Source organism: Stegostoma tigrinum, chromosome 15 (assembly GCF_030684315.1).
Source record: "Stegostoma tigrinum isolate sSteTig4 chromosome 15, sSteTig4.hap1, whole genome shotgun sequence".
Lineage (NCBI taxonomy): Eukaryota > Metazoa > Chordata > Chondrichthyes > Orectolobiformes > Stegostomatidae > Stegostoma > Stegostoma tigrinum.
In genome coordinates, this window is record NC_081368.1 from 12,149,590 (window position 1) to 12,161,948 (window position 12,359).

Below are 12,359 nucleotides of genomic sequence, written 5' to 3' on the forward strand. Positions count from 1 at the left end.
GTATTTTGACTTGCCTGTCCTGATCTTTTTTTCTGAAGACTATTTTAATATTCAGTCCCACCGTCCATCACTGGTGACCTAGATATTAGAGAGAATTTTTAATGCCTGGCAGTGGGACTGTTCGAGGGAGATATAAGCTGGGACGAAAAGAGAAAGATGCCAGATAGGCACGAATGGGGGAAAAAATGAAGATACAAAACAACAGAGACTAGAATTTTCGTGATTCAAACAGAAGTGTATGATAGGATAATATTAGATTATACTAATGGAATGTGATGGCAGTGTACTAATTATATGGTGGGTTTGAGACTTGACCACATCATGAAATCTAGGTCATTTGCCTTCGTGGCTGGAAGGGATTGATGGCAGGTGTCTGGTATAAAGCAAATTGATGGCATTTCTTTGGCCTTTCGTAATGGATCACATTTCTATGTCTGTTTCTGACTCTAAGAGGATTACTGAGGACTGCCCTCTCCACCCACACCACTCTCAATTCACTTTGATGTTGTAACTCAGCTATTTGAAGAGGCTTAATTATTTCTACAAGTTTATTTGTTCCAGGCTGCTTGTTCTGAACTGAGAACATGATTCTGTTGGCAACTATTCCAGCAAAGCCCTGGGAGTCGAAATGTTTTGGCAAATATAGGATTAGCACATGGGTTAGGCTCAGACCCAATGGGCAAAATGGCCTCCTCAGTGCTGTACATATTCTATGATCCTATCTTTGATAGAACTGGACAAGACATGGCTGCAACAGTTTCCTGCCCAGTTCTATCTTAGGATAGGAACATAGAATGCCTACAGTGCAGCTGGAGGCCATTTGCCCCATCGTTTCTGTGCCAGCTCTGCTGGGAAAATCCAGTTAATCCCACTCCCATATTGTAGCCTTGCAATGTTTTTATCTTCAGGTGCTTATCCAATTCTGTATTAAAAGCCTTGATTGAATCTGTCTCCAACACATGCCCCAGCAATGCAGACCAGATCATAACCTTCACTGTGCAAATTTCTTGATTTTACTTCAGCCATTCATTTTAAATCTGTGCCCCCCCTTCCTGTCAATGGGAATAATTCCTATCACTCTGTCCTCATGATATAAGGATCTCTGTCGCATCTCACCTCAACCTCTTCTTAGGAGAATGATCCATGGGGCTCCTAACTAACCATCTAGTCCTTCTGTCTGAAACAAATTGTAAATCTTTCTGTACCCTTTTCAATGCCTTTGCATCCTTCGTAGGATATGGTACCCAATATTGGCCAGACTGCACTCATAGTCATAGAGGCACACACCATGGAAATCGACCGTTCAGTCCAACCAGTCCACGCCAAGCGTGTTCCCAAATTGAGAAGTTGCCGGAAGCTCAGCAGATCTGGCAACTTCTGTGAAGAAAAAGTCAGACTTAATGTTTTGGATCTGGTGACCTTTCCTCTGAACTTTTCAAAGGAAGGGTCACTGGAGCCAAAACATTAACTCTGACTTTTTCTTCACAGATGCTGCCAGACCTTCTGAGCTTCCGGCAACTTCTGTTTTTTTATATAACAAAATGTGGGGCTGGATGAACACAGCAGGCCCAGCAGCGTCTTAGGAGCACAAAAGCTGAAGTTTCGGACATAGATGCTTCATCACTCCAGCCCCACACTTTGTTATCTTGGATTCTCCAGCATCTGCAGTTCCCATTATCTCTTCTGTTTTTTTTCCCTGATTTACAGAATCCACAGTTCCTTCGGTTGATATTGTGTTCCCAAATTAAATTAATGCCGCCTACCTACTACTGGCCCATACCCCTCCATACCTTTCCTATTCATGTACTTCTCTAAGTATCTTTTAAATGTTGTTACTGTGCCTGCACTGACCACTTCCACATGCCAACCATCCTCTGTAAAAAATTTTTCCCCACATGCTTTTTTTGAATCTCTCTTCTCACCTTAAAAACATGCACCCTAGTCTTGAAATACCCCACGCAAGGGAGATGACACTAATCATTAACTCTATTTATACTCCTTATTATTTTATAAACCTCTGTAAGGTCACCTCTCAACATCCCACACTCCAGTGAAAAAAGTCCCAGCCTATCCAGCCCTTATTTATAACTCAAACCCTCCACACCTGGCCATTTCTGAAGAAGAGTCTAGGCCCAAAATATCAGCCTTCCTGCTCCCCTGATGCTGCTTGGCCTGCTGTGTTCCTCCAGCTCGACACCTTGTTATCTCTATCCCTGGCAACATCCTGGTAAATCTCTTCTGAACCCTCCCTAGCTTAATAATATCTTCCTGTAACCCAGTTGAGGCTGATATAAAGGTTTTTCATAACTTTCTTGCTTCTGTATTCTCTGTCTATACTTACACAGCTCAGCATTTCTGAAGTTTTATAAACTGTTTTCTCAACCTGAGTTCTCATCTTCAATGATTTGGATATATATTCCTTCAGCTCCCCCTGTGTTTACATCCCTTTTAGAATTATATGCATTACTTTATACTGGCACTCCTTATTTAGAGATTGAACATACAGTTTATTTCCTTGTTATGTCTGGCATGGGTATGATGGGCTGAAGGGCCTTTTTTCATATTTTGGCAAAGCATGATTCTTCTCAAGTTTTATAGATGGTTCTTCTCTCAATTCTGAGTGATTTTTCTCATCCTGTTGTCCCACACCCACCCCATTAACTATCTACCACACCTCAACAGTGCTCTTACATTTGATGCTAGCCCAACTCTCCCACTCGCCCAAGCCAGCTTGTTATTGCCAGGATATCCCAGGATGTCTGACACTGGTGCCATCCTTAATGCTGGCAGTTTGGTTGCCCCTGGACAGAGAAGAGGATATTAGCACCCGCTTTGCAGACAGCTCTGCTCGATGGGGAGGTGCGTAACAGGGACATCTTCCCCAGCACCATTAGGGTGTGGCCATGATGCCAAGCTATTGTCAGTCAGGTCAGGAAAGTTTCAGCCATCTGGAGGGATGCATAGCAGTGTAAGAAGAATGCCACTCTTCACTCTGCAAGTGTGGATGCCCCATCTTCTTTCTTTGACCTCACACTCTCTCTATTGCTGCTACTCCACACACTTTCCGCCAAGGTTCAATGCTCCATCATTCAGACTTTCGCTGACAACAACTTCCCTCAGTCATGATTCCCCCGACACCATTAACCTAACATGGCCTTTATGTTAAACTCATTCGGGACACCTCACTACATTTTCTGTACTAGCACTCACGCTTGCTCCACCCACTTACATTTCACTGAATCTCTCTGTTTCTCTCATTCCAGAAAACAACTCACACTGGGGCATAAGGAGATATGATGGGTGCTGGGGTGCCTGATGTTTGGTTCCTCACCCACTACAAGGAGGAAATACAAACCCTGATTGCTCACAGCAGGCAAATGAGCATGCCCAGGCCTCTGGTCTGATATTGCAGGCTGTGCTACTTACTGACCAGGATCCCTGAGGGAAAGGTGACTCATTTGACTTGAGTAAGGACTACACCTCCTCACAAACGCCATGCTTCCCACCAGACCTTGAGGACATGGCCATTGGCTTTAAGCACATGCAGTTTGTTTCCTGGTACATGTGACAGGTAGCACAGTTCCATGGTGGAACATGCCCACTCCCTTCACTGATGGCTGTTGACCACCATGGCAAGTTTCTTTGGCTTTGTGCCTCTGCTAAATGACAATTTAATTGGAAGGACAATGTATCTGTTATCTCAGGGAATAGCTCTAACAGGGATGTGTTGAACATTCAAAAAAGCACTAACTGATTGAGTGCTAAGACAACAAGTTCTGAGATGCAGCCTGGTGCAATGCTGAGCTGGTTATGAGTCTGTGTGTGTGCCGACTGTCCTTGTGGCAGCATTGCAATGAAAGCTGCCAGCGTAGCCCAGTGCCAATCATTAAAGTACAGATGTACAATGGAAATGAATCACAGATGTGCCATGATAATGTGGAGTAAGGTGATACATGTTGAATGCCAGCGTCTCTGAATATTATTGTTAGTATGGATGCTGCCCCTCAGACATTGGTCTTCGGTGTCCAAGGTGAATGTGGAGGAGCAAACAGTGACTTGCAGTTGCCAGATACTTTCTCTGACTTTCATGTTATGAGGCATGATAAAATCATAATGAGGGTGATAATGAGCAAGAATTTTCCATTTGCAGTCCGCTCCTTCCTCACAAGTGAAAATCTCATCTTAACATTCAGAAACTTCTTTAGAAAATGCAACCTATTGTTCCCAACATCAAGAAAGCCTTCAAATCGTTCAAGGTCTTGGGAAGATTATCCCCTAATCTATGTCTCAAAGGTTTTCCTATTCGGCTCAGGATTCAGTCACTTAACTCACCGATTCCATCTATAGGCTAAAGAAATCTGGTACCGTACAGGGATGATCTCTGATTCGACAAGCTTGATTACACATTACAATAGTGATAAAAGATAACTGATTCAGTACTGATTATGACACAGCAAATGAACAAGGCAGGTATTAGCTTTTGCGATAATTTTATGCATTAAGAAATATCATAGAACATAGAACATAGAACATTACAGCACAGTACAGGCCCTTCGGCCCTCAATGTTATGCCGACCTGTCATACCAATCTGAAGCCCATCTAACCTACACTATTCCATGTACATCCATATGCTTGTCCAATGATGACTTAAATGTACTTAAAGTTGGCAAACCTACTACCGTTGCAGGCAATGCGTTCCATTCCCTTACTACTGTCTGAGTAAAGAAACTACCTCTGACATCTGTCCTATGTCTTTCAACCCTCAATTTAAAGCTATGCCCCCTCGTGCTCACTGTCACCATCCTAGGAAAAAGGCTCTCCCTATCCACCCTATCTAACCGTCTGATTATTTTATATGTCTCAACTAACCCTCTGATTATTTTATATGTCTCAAATATATTGCCAGGATGTTTTGCAACCCAGAGGTAACAGAGAGAAGAAGGCCTATGAAGATACTCATTCAGACAGTATCAGGTTGATTCAGAGAAGATACCCTTAACAGCAGAGGTGCCATTGTTAGCAGACTAAGTGTTCAGGGTGGAGAAAAAGTACTGAGTTGCTTAGAAGAAAACCAGAAACATAAGGGTGTAGAAAAGGCAGAGAGGAACACATGCTACAAGAATACTGAACATATGAGGTTAAGGAATCCACATTAAGCAGTAGTGAGCCAAGTTAACAGGTTGTTTAAATGGTCTTCAGAACAGATATTAAAGAAAACAACATTAAGTGAATGTAGAAAATCGGCCAAAAAGAAAAGAATTGTAGCAGTGCCATCTGAACGAGGACTGATCCTTCACTGACATTTGGGTATTTATAAGTTTGTTGTTGGAGTAAAAGGTTTGAATCTTTGTGATATTTGTCATGAGTTTGTTTCAATAGCTCTTTCTTGATGTAATATAGTTCATGTGCACTGTTTGTCAAATACTTCCATGCAGGCCAGTATCCTGTCACCAAGCTTACTTACACATGCAGAGTCCTTGACACTGATCCAGCTCCCTCAGAGCCAGCTCTCAGAATGAACAGGATTCTGACGCTCCTGTTCTTATCAGTCATCCAGGGCTCCCTGGTTGGACCAGATTAATCAGGGAACTCATTCTGTGAGGTCCACCTGACTGACCTCGTTATAATCATTACAGTTTGTATAATAAATTTTAATTTTTTTTTAGAAGCACATTGGCAATCTTTTGTAAATATATTCACACGCTGACCTGCATAGTAAATCAAAAATTAAATAAACTTACGGTCCTTCAAGTCAGGTTTCACTTTGAGACCTGGCTATATCATCTTTGGCTGGATAGAGAGACGGCACTCACAATAAGAAAACTAAGTTGTAGGTGAGGTCAAGGTAAGGGAGAAAATAATAAAGTCTAAATCAGGGTTACTGTGCATGTATGTGAATACATGGAGTACAATAAGATCAGGGAGTTACATACCTAGACTGCCATATCGAAATGTGATGGGATAACACAGACCTGGTTTAAGGAATGGCAAACTGGGTGCTAAATATTTCTGAGTACAAGGTGATTTGAAAAGATAGTAGAGGAGGAGAGCTGGCAGTATTGGTTAAGGAATACATTGCAATACTGGAGAAAGAGGATGGCTCGGAGGGTTCAAAGATAGAGTCATTTTGACGAGAGCTAATTATTAAAAAAAGTGTAATTACATTGCTTGGTTTAGTCTATAACCCACCAACTAGTGGGAAGGATGTACAGGAACAAATCTGTAGGGAAAATGCCAAGAGATACAAACATTGTAAAGTAATTAAAATGGGGGGCTTTAATTATCAAACAAAAAATTGGGATAATGGTAGTGAAAGGGACAACATGTCATAATTGTTTCTAGATTATGTTCAGGAGAATTTTCCACAGCCATATGTGTACAATCTAATAAGAAAGGATGCATGTTAATATCATGAGATATTAATCAATATCTCTTTTACCTGAAAAGTTTGACTCATCTTAGTCTCATTTTATACATATGGCACTTTTGGACAGAGTATTAAATATGTAATTTCTCAATTGTTAAATAGATCTTGACAGTCTTTCACCTATTAATTGGCCTCTAAGTTGTACCTTTACAAGATAAAATGAAATGCAAGTGAAAATTAGTCAGTCCTTAATTTGCAGTTCAGTGTTTTTAAATTGTGTCCCGCTGTTTTAAAGACTTTACATATTTATTTTTTGGTTAATTATCATGAGAACAGCTCAACTTCTGCGATTGAAATCTTAGACCCTCTGGGTTATGAGTGATGGACCATAGATGATCATGAGGATTGGAAAACATTCATTCCTTGCTTCCATTGAAGACATTCAGATTACCTTCCTTTGTATTCAGTTCAATAATATCCTCAGGTATTTGTTCAAACAGAGTGACTAATTATTCCTGCTTTACTTCACTGACCAGAGTCTAAGTCACTTCCGTGTTCATTCAATGTAGAGTGAGTCTGAGAGGCATTTCTAAAGGTCTTGACTTTGTAATCCCTCCTACATTTGTATCCCAGGAGAAAGCAAGAGGCCGCTTCATCCTTGCAGAGGAATACATCAAAGCACAGAGAAGAAAATTGCTTACTTAAAAGCCACCCATCACACTGCCCAGAAATGTCCAAGGGCTAGTAGAAACTGTAGATGCTGGAGAATCTGAGACCACAAGATATAGAGCTGGATGAACACATAGGCCCGAAACGTCAACCTTCCTGCTCCTCTGATGCTGCTTGGCCTGCTGTGTTCATCCAGCTCCTCACCTTGTTATCTCAATGTCCTAGAGCTTGTAACTGTCAATTTTTATGCAGAAGCCAAATTATTGAGGGTGTGGTAGGAGCCATAAGAAAGTGATTACTCTAGTTTTGTCATCAAACCAAATTAAACACACAATGCCCCACCCGTTGTGAACTTTGTCTAGCTTATAAGTTCATTATTTGGGGCTGCAGCAGTTTACTTTCATTAAAGCATGTTGTTTGGTGCTTGCTGCTGATCATGATGCAGTGACTTGAGAGGACTGAAGAGCACTCTTTGAGAAGTGTGAGGAGTCTCCCAGTCTTTTGGAGCCAAGTGTACAAGCTAACAGCTTTGAATCTGTTGCAAGATGACAAGGGCACATTGTATTGAGTGATAGCTGTATAGTGAGACTGAGAAAGAGAGGGCCAATGCCAAGGGAGAAAGCAGCTATCATGGGGCTGGGGAGGAGTTGCGGTGCAGAGGTAAATGATACTGAAAACTGTGGCTGGGGAAATTGAAAAAAAATAGAAACTTCAACCATAGTAATAAAATGTGAGGCTGGATGAACACAGCAGGTCAAGCAGCATCTCAGGAGCACAAAAGCTGACGTTTCGGGCCTAGGCCCTTCATCAGAGAGGGTCTAGGCCCGAAACGTCAGCTTTTGTGCTCCTGAGATGCTGCTTGGCCTGCTGTGTTCATCCAGCCTCACATTTTATTATCTTAGAATTCTCCAGCATCTGCAGTTCCCATTAGCTCAGAAACTTCAACCAATTTGGAATAGCCCGTTCTGAGTGATGTCGAATGAAGTAAAGGTTCATCACAATAAAATAAAATGCACATTCTAGGTCCATAATGAAGACAAGATGCATTCAGAAAAGGGGAATTTGAAATGAAGGAGAGAAAGCAATTAGAAAAGGTGCGAATGTACGCTGCAGCCGTTTAACCCAGAGATACCGACAAACAAGACAATATCAGACAGCACCATCTGTAACTTGAGGATTGCGTGGCTCAGAAAACAATAGTTTTGAGAGATTCACCAATGGGATACTTTGCCAGCCTTAGTGTTTGTCTGTTTGGTAAATAATTTATTGACATTGGTTCTATGATCTCATATATGCAAAAGAGAATCTCCTGTGGGCCAATTAACATCATGTCAGAGATGTTTAAAACAAAGCATAGGAACAGTAAATGACAGTAAGATAATAAGCCATTCTGCTACTAATGTCTATTTTTAAATCACTTTCGGACTACAAATTGTAATCACTCTGCATAATTTCATAGTGAGTACCCTGGCTTTGTACATAGAGAGAGATCAAGTAACAAGCTAAGCCAGGATTACTTCCTTTGTACAGTCAATAATTTAAGACCAAGATATCCCAATAGCTTAGCCATGCCATACAATAGCCTGATAATTGTATGGTTGTGCTCCACACTGCAAGTGACACTCAACTTCAACCTCTTCAAATCCAAATAAACAAAAAGGATTGGTCTCTAACTCAACATCAACCCAATCAAGAACCTCCACCAGATCTCCTCTAGACTATCAAAGTGAAGTTCTAACATGGAGGAAGCATATCTTTGCAAAAATTGAGCAAGAATATTTTTGACAGCAAAGATCCCCAGAGGGAGACAAAGGCTTTATCCTCACTGCCGTTGTTGGCACTACCTGTATTGCAAGGTAACTTTGGCCAACTGCCATAGATAGCTCAGGGTGCTGGAGCAGTTTCTCCACATGATACTGAAAGTCAAATGGGAACACAGGTGAACAAGCCCCAAATCCTCACCAAAGCCAATTCTTCCAGCCTTGCAACATAATAAGACCATAAAATATAGGAGCAGAGTTAGGCCATTCGGCCCTCAAGTCTGTTCCGCCATCCAATCATGGCTGATATGGTTCTAAACTGCATATCCTGCCTTCTCCCTGTAACCTTTGATCTCGTATCTAATCACAAACCTATCTGTCTCTGTCTTAAATACACTCAATGACTTGGTCTCTACAGCCTTCTGCAACAATAAGTCCCACAGATTCATCACCCTCTGGTGATCATGTGAAGTCAGCTCCTCTGCTCACGGCAAGTCATCAGTTTCTGAGAGAAATCTCCTTCCCACAAACAAAAACAGAATGTGCTGGAGAAACTCAGCAGGTGCAGCGACATCTGTCGAGACAGAAACTGAGCCAATGCCTTGAATCCGCTATCCCTCAGCTCCAAAGTACTCAACATTAACTCAGCGATGCTGCAGGACTGGCAATGTTTCCACAGCCTTTTTCTGCTTTTCTTTCTGGTGCCCAGCATCTGCAGTGCTTTTCTCTTACTTCGTGCTTTTCCCATCTTAAGGATGGCATCCAACCTCATGGACGACACAGAATGCATTTAATGCCACTCCAAAGGCCTCATACATGGGGACAAATTGGCGCAGTTGCTATTGGTGAAACTGGTCTCTACTTCTGCCATGTGGTATTGGCCATCCAACAAGTTATAATGTACTTGGAAACTGACCCCTCAAACTCTGCTGCAGAGTGGTGACAGAAGTGGGAATACAGCAGAAGCATGGCTCAAGGACACCATCTGTCTCCTTCCCCTCTCCCACTCTGTAATGACAACACTTTTCTTCACTTACTAAAGATTTGAGGCTTCCAACTTAGCTTGCTGTGTCATTGTGCTCATGTCAGTCTCCTTTGAAGCGATCAAGGCAATGCCAAAGTTGACTCAAGAAAAGCTTTAGTCAATCATTGTGAAAAAGATTTATTTGTCATTGTTGGCAAGGGGACTTCACAGGTTAGAAAACCTTGCGAACTTTCATAATTTGAGGAGCACGTGGCTCAATTTCCCATCTTTATTTATGATTTTAAAACTTTTTTTTTGTCTGAGACGTAATCATGAGATCAATTTGTTCTTTTATCTTACATAGCATCAGTTACCATTACTTGGGATCTAGATTGGGGTTGTGTGCTTAATTGTGTTACATTAGTCTCAGTTAGAAAGAATTAATCTGTTGATTGATCAAGGTATTTGTTTGAGCCATTTTGTTTCATTGGGAATTTTGAGTAATTACCTCCTTTATGCTATATTTCTTTATGCTATATTTCAGGTTGTGATACCCTTTCTCTTCCATTTTCTAGCTGCTTTTACTTTGCCATACCAATTAATATAACCGGTCTTGCACCTATTGTAGGATTCATTAAGCGTTTGTCCCCAGGTTTTGGCTATGGTTCTATCATTCTGATGCAGAATCTGTGGGTTTGAGTTCAGTGCCAGAGAACTGAGAGCGTAACTTCAACCCAACACTTCATTGTGGTACTGAGAGGGTGTTACACCCAGACAATGGGATGCTTAAGACAGATCCTGTCCTGTAATAATCTATGACTTTATGTCATTGTCACTTTTTACATTCATATTTTAGAAAATATTTTATTTTCTTATTGTAATATTTTTCAGCATGAACGATCTGTAAGTAGTTATCAGTGGATGGAGGCAATGGTCTAGTGGTATTATTGCTGGGCTTTAATCCAGAGACCCAGGTAATGTTCCGGGGACCCAGGTTTGAATCCTACTATGGCAGATGATGGAACTTGAATTCAATAAATATCTGGAATTAAGAATCTAACAATGACTGTGAATCCATTGTTGATTGTTCAGGGAAAAATCTATCTGGGTTTACTTTAAGGAAGTAAACTGCCATCCTTACTTGGTCTGGCCAACGTGTAGCTTTGGATCCACAGCAATGTGCTTTATCTCATCTGCCCTCTGGACAATTAAGAATAGAATATAGAACATAGAACATTACAGCACAGTACGGGCCCTTCGGCCCTTGATGTTGTGCCGACCTGTCATACCGATGTGAAGCCCATCTAACCTACACTATTCCATGTACGCCCATATGCTTATCCAATGAATGGGCAATAAATGCTAGCCTAACCAGCAACACCCTCACCCCGTGATTGAATAAAAAAAGAAATTATGATGTGAGGCGAAGGCAATTCTACAAAAGAAATTTCTAGAACAAAATAAATTATGATATAGAACAAAATAAACTACAGCAGAATGGCATTCTAATCCAGGTACCGTAGCAGAGGCGAATTTATTCTGGTGGTTGAATACCTGCAGCAAAGCAGAGGTACTCATGGGGCTATCATTTTCTTGCAGTACCCAGGTCAGAGAGAACATCCCTCCGGGGGCCCCTTGCCTTCTCAATTTGTAGCATGCACAAGATTTGTTCTGACTACCTGTTTACCACAGTATCTGAATGCAGGCACCATGGAATATGATGAATGTACTAAATTGGTTGCCAGGAAAAGAACAAGCTGAATCCACCAAGTCCTCATGGCGAGGAAACAGCTGGGTTACCAACGTCCAGGACACCAGAGCAACAACAGCCAACATCTGAAGGCTGTATGAAAATGAGACACAGAGCCTCATGATTGTTATGTTTAAAATTGGGTCAGCAGTGTTGTCGCCCACTTTCCAGACTCAGTTCGAACTGAAAGCAATTTTGTGTTGAGAAGCAGATTTATGACACTTTAAAACTCCCCACCACTGATCTGGTCCAAACTTTGTCAAACCTAGTGGGTAGAGTTTTGGATGACCCCAAGTCTGCGGAGGGAAGACTAATGAAGTATGTGCCAGAATACTCAAGCCTAGAGGTAACAAAAGCATATGGATCTTATTCTGACAAACAGCGAGGCCGAGATAAAGCCTCCCATTTATTCCATAGTTTGAAATAAATTTTGCTTCTAATTATTCCTATTCAATGAAGCAAAGGTCTTTTGGGATGCTTTATTATTAAAAGAATATCATTGTCAGACAGAAGTGCTCTCTGTTTCATTATTTTTGGCCTTTGCTGTAGATGCCTGAGCATTGATGAATAGCCAGTGCTCATGGTTCCAAAGAGATTTATCATAAAATGGTTCGTAATTGGCAGCTCTGCCCATGAAAATTTAAGTGTGTGAGAGTGCATTGACTGTATGTATTTCATGCTTTAGGAGACAAATATATTAGTTAATTGATTAGTCATTAAATTGCAAGAAAAATACCACACATTTATACAGAGCTCATCATGTTTCAGAGGGTGCTCAAGACAGAGGTGGATAACAAAGCAGAATTAGTTAATGTTTGGGTGGGGTGATGTGATAATATTGAAAGCAA

General features: G+C 41.3%; 1 protein-coding gene across 1 annotated transcript in view; it reads left to right on the plus strand.

Annotated features, from left to right (window-relative positions):
* Positions 1–12,359, plus strand: part of il1rapl2 (interleukin 1 receptor accessory protein-like 2) — a 976,263-nt gene that overhangs the window by 386,536 nt on the left and 577,368 nt on the right. The window lies entirely within an intron of this gene.